Source organism: Trachemys scripta, chromosome 10, assembly GCF_013100865.1.
Source record: "Trachemys scripta elegans isolate TJP31775 chromosome 10, CAS_Tse_1.0, whole genome shotgun sequence".
Lineage (NCBI taxonomy): Eukaryota > Metazoa > Chordata > Testudines > Emydidae > Trachemys > Trachemys scripta.
This window is the reverse complement of record NC_048307.1, coordinates 77,169,449-77,174,511: the sequence shown is the minus strand read 5'-3', so window position 1 is coordinate 77,174,511 and position 5,063 is coordinate 77,169,449. Positions and strand designations below refer to the sequence as shown.

Here is a 5,063-nt window from a genome sequence, read left to right as displayed (position 1 = left end):
GGGCTCCGGGGCTGGGGAGCCAATCGCCGGCGCCTCTGAGCGGCAGCAAAACAACGCCCCCTGCCGGAGCCGCCCACTCCGGCGCAGTCCAGCTTTGGGGAGAGGTGGTTCCCCCCCGGTTCCCAATGTTGGGTAAAGTGGAGTGAAGAGCTGAGCAGGCAAAACCCTGCTCCCTTTGGGAAGGGTCCCAACATACAATGGGGCAGCTGGGAAATTAATCCATTGGACTCCACGTGTAAGGCTCTCGGTAGGACACCAAGCCCTCCCCATCCCTGGCTGTTGTGAAAAACTCCTGCTGCTGATTCTCCATAGGCTCTAATTCTGTCCTTCCCTTGGGTATGGGGTTAGTTCGGGATCCGCTACTGTTCCTGCATCCGGACTACGTTTAATTTATTTAAATAATAAAAATAAATAATAACTGGCTCTGAACATGATTTTTGTAAGTTTAGAAAGTGTGGAAATACAGAGCTAAGGGAACCCAAATGACTGTCCCTGCATCCTTAATTAACCTCCAACCTTTGTTTCTACTGGGCCTGGTTCTCCTCTACATGCTGCAGCACTTTGCATAGGTGGATGGACTTGGTCCAGTGTTTGCTGAAATCAGTAGGAGACCTTTCATTGACATCAATGTACATTGAATCGGGCTCCAAATTGATCACTCAAAGTGCAGGTGGTGGAGACTCAGACCCATTATTTTTCTACACGAGCTTGAAAAAAAGCTGAAGAGTGACCTACCTGAACCGTTTTATTCTTCTGTACATGCAGTGTGTGCATGATTGTACGCACATTTACATCAAAGTCCATCGGACCTTGCATTGCTACAGCAAACTACTCAGGCATCTTTAGGACCATGTGACAGAGATACAATTTCCTGCCATATCCTTGCAAGACCTTACTGAATTAAGGGGTCCATTGTATTAAATCAATGATTTATGTATTACTATGGGCTAGGATTGTATGTAACTTCTGGAATGGGCAGAGGTGACAGATGTGAGACCTGGGGGTTCAAAGGACTATATTGAACTATGTGCCAGACACGAACGGACTTTTGGACCAAAAATTGTTAAATGGTTTTCCTGAGGAATATCTAGGGTGGTGTATACAAATAAAAAACCCAGCCGTTTGAAACTTTGTCAGCTGATCACCTGTTACATGAGACCAAGATCAAAGGCCCAAGATGTGTAACTGGTGGTTCTGGTTCTGAATCTGAGACAATATTAATACTGGGAATACCCAGTTGTGGGTTTTGGAGTACTGATACCTACCAGAGCCTGAGGTTAGAATTGAGGTTACCTCTGGTAAGCCTTTTAGCATGCATGTAAGTTCTTTTATTATTTTTCATTTTTTTCTTTTTGATGCTTTCACCTTAAAAATAAATGTGCTTGGTTCTGGAGAGCTGTGTAGTAACTTATAACTGCAGGCAGTTATGCTGTTCAGAACCTCTGGAGAGAAAGCATAGCCCAGACACTGACCTGTTTGGGAAGTCTGGCTTGCTGAGAATATCGCAGTGTGGGCAGGAAATTCTCCAACCTGGAAAAACCCTGGTCAGGAGGTAGGGAGATGTGATGACTGAGGCGCTGTGAGCCTAGAGTAGGTGCCCGTGCACAGAGGGGGAATATAGGTGCAGTTGCCCTGAACTATGACAGACCTTTCACAGCCACCAGAAAAAGACAAGCTATCAAGTACTGACTGCATTTCGGAGAATTCCTCAGAAGCATGGGGCCAGGAAGCACACAGCCAGGGTCAGATTAGGGTTTTGTGGGGCACCTGGACCAGAGCAAGTGGGGGCCCCTCCCCACCCCTTCTGCCTGCAGTCCCCCTGCCCCCACTCCCAACTCCTGCAAGGGAAATGGGGTTGAGGTGCAGGGCCTTGCCCTGCTCTGCCCACTCGGCACTCCTGCCAGGAAGTGGGTCAGGGTGCAGGGGTTTGCCCCGCTCTGGCTGCTGGGAAGCGGGGTTGGGGCACGGGGGCTTGCCTTGCTCTTCCCACCCAGCGCTTCAGCTGGGGAGCAGGGTCAGTGCACAAGGGTTCTCCAACAGGCCGAGGCCCCTAGGCACGGCCCCATTAGCCCAGTGGCTAATTTGCCACTGCACACAGCCCTATACCCTCTTCCAGGATGGCAGAAATACATCTCTGTTGCCGACCCCGGCAGCCTGAAGAGCTGAGTCAGCAACACATCTTCACATCTCCCGCCAACAAGCAGGGTCAAATCTTGCCCACTTACTTAGTCCTCACTCAGTCCTTAGTTCTTGTTCAATACATTTTTGCCCGAGTAAACACTAAATAAAATCAGAGAGTAAGGATGTCAGGATTTGGCCGTGACCAAAATAGATCAACAAATTTAGGCTTTACAGATTTGCTTTGTCAGAAGTAAAAATGAAGTTGGAATGTACTAATCATAGAAATGTAGAGCTGGCAAGGACCTCGAGAAGTCATCAAGTCCAGCCCTCTGTCCTGTGAAAAGACCAAGTAAACCTAGCTACTTAATGGTGACTGCTTCTTCATGGTCTTTTGTCTATAAATCTAGTACCAGTTTAATATCTGCTACACCTCTACCAGGGAAACCATTCTTCATTTACAAGGGGATGGATTTCAGTGGTCTAATAGGATTTTCCCATCTCTTATTTCTATTATGCCAGTTACCTGAGACATTTAATACAAAACATAGCAAATATACTGCAGGGAGCAATCCTGCACTGGCCAGGAAGAGGGGGCCAAGAGAGATGAGTTTTCTGGATTTTACATTAATGATGATGTGAGATGCAATGCCAGTAGTTTCTTGGCATCTTTTCTAATTGACAGTGTTTGAAATGATTTACTGTATCTATATTAATACTTTATTATTATTAATATTATTATACTGCGGGAAATTAGGTACCTACAGAAGCTCCCTGTCTCTCTTGACCCCACACCACAGAACTATTTGTTCCCTGGCTCTGAATGTTAAGTAACTTTCCATACATAGTGAATGTATTTTTCTACCTCTCCTCTTTTGATTTTTCTATACTTTGTATGGTCATTTGCTAAATAGACTATGACATGCTCCTTTGTAGCTGCAAGACTTTTCTGGTGATTTCTCCCCTTCTAGGAATTTTGCAAATAAATCACTGTCTATAACTAGATGGCTGTAGTGAAATAATTTAAGCACAGAAAAAGTAGTCTCACCGCCCTCTAGCAGTGATTGGACACAACCATAAATAGCAAATGAAGGCTACCCATATCTTTAAGATGTCCCAATTATTCGTCTTCCTTTTGGGGGTAAAGTTTTTATGGAATAAGAATAAACCCTGTGCTAGAGATTCTTTGGGGCAGCCAGATCTTTGTGCCAGTTCCTGACATTTAACATGGCTGCAGAGGCATATGCAGAGTCTGCCAACAAAGAAGGTGAAGAGGTTGATCTTAAGTACAAGTGAGACCAGCAAGTGCCTGGAGTCTCACTCTAGCCAAAGCAGTGTGACACACTTAGAAATCCATGGCTCAGACTGCTCCTGGGGCCCAACCCTGCCTCCATTGAAGTCAGTTGTAAAATTAAATGAAATCAATGACAGCAGGTCCAGCAGCAATATAGAAGCGGAGAGGTAACTCACAACCCCATCCATGGTCTGCCACTTCAGTAAGAAGCAACTCATGTATGCCCCTGCCAGCCTCTTCCGCAATAGGCAAAGCCATGTGCTTTTTGAGTCTCAGTTGTGGGTCCCACTAACTATAACCTCCCAAATCCCTGCTAAACCTTAGTTCTGTTTCAGCACAGATCATTCTTATTATCTTATCTGTTACGTTTAAATGAAATGGATACACCTGTAATACTGGGGAAATGTTTAGATTCTGGCAGTTTTAACATAACTAGACAGAAAAAGCACTGCTTACTGAAATAATGTAGATGTTGGACTTCACTTTTATTGTCTTTCTGCAATTCCTTCTCAAAGGCCCCAATCCTAAAATGAGATCTATACAGTCACACCCCAACCCAGACAATGGGGTCTCATGTGGACACTTGCCTGGAGCAGTTTGCAGGACTGGCACCTTCATTTCTGTCTCTTCACCCTGGGGCTGTGGTGGCCCTATCCCATTTGCATACCAACTAACACAAAGCACCTCTCAATGACAATTATTTTAATAAATATCAGCTGCTTAATCAAGCCCTCCCTGTCCAGTCAGTGCTACTGAGTGCCAGTTGATTGTACAAAATGATCAACTTCTCATTTTTCTTCATCTTGGGGAAACGCAACAGAGACAGACAAATGGTGCATTTCTTTCTGATTTTTAACATCTTTTTTTTTTTAATTAGAGATGTGTAAATTCTATCTTTTAAAAAATCCTCTGCCCCCAGCCTCTCAAGCAGGAATGTACCCTAGGGATGAAATCCTGGGCGCAATGCAATCAGGGGGAGTTTTGAGCCGGGTTTTCACCCTGTGTCTTCCATCCTGCAATTACCATTCGCCCTCTGGTGTGGGTTTATTTAGTGAGCGAGGGCACGCAAACAAAGGCAGGAGAACTGACGGGAGGGCTGTGAAGCGCAGAGGCATTAACTCTCCCATAGCAAACCCTCTCCTCCTTTCACTTTATAAAACTAACGCTGGGGAAGCAGCAAAATCCTGGTAGGATGTTTCCGCCCGGGGTCGAACCGGGGACCTTTCGCGTGTGAGGCGAACGTGATAACCACTACACTACGGAAACCCTCTCGCTCGCTGCCCCCGGCCGGCCCCTTTGTAGTGAGACGAAGCCGGACCACGGCCGCTGGGGGCAGCAGCGCGGGGACTCTGGCGGCCGAGGGAGGCTCCGCAGCCGCCCGTGATGAGCGCGGGCTGGCCCCGGCCCCGGCTGCGGAGTGCGGGAGGAGCGAGTCTGAGAGGCCCGCGGGGGAAGCTCTGTCGCCTCCCCCCTGTGACGCCGGCTGGGCCTGCGGAGAGGAGCACGGGGGAGGGGGCAGGGCAGCGGGGGGGGCATGGAGGGGGGAATAGGGAACGTGGTTGAGGGGAAAGCGGGCATTGAGGGGGAAAGGGGGCATGGCAGAGGGGGAAGGGCAGCAGGGGGCATGGAGGGGGAAGAGCAGCAGGGGGGA

General features: G+C 47.8%; 1 non-coding gene across 1 annotated transcript; it reads right to left on the bottom strand.

Moving 5' to 3' along the window:
- Nucleotides 1-4,605: 4,605 nt before the first annotated feature.
- On the bottom strand, nt 4,606-4,678 carry TRNAV-CAC. The gene has a single exon. It is a non-coding gene; the product is annotated as a tRNA-Val (tRNA).
- Between the last annotated feature and the right edge of the window lie 385 nt (nt 4,679-5,063).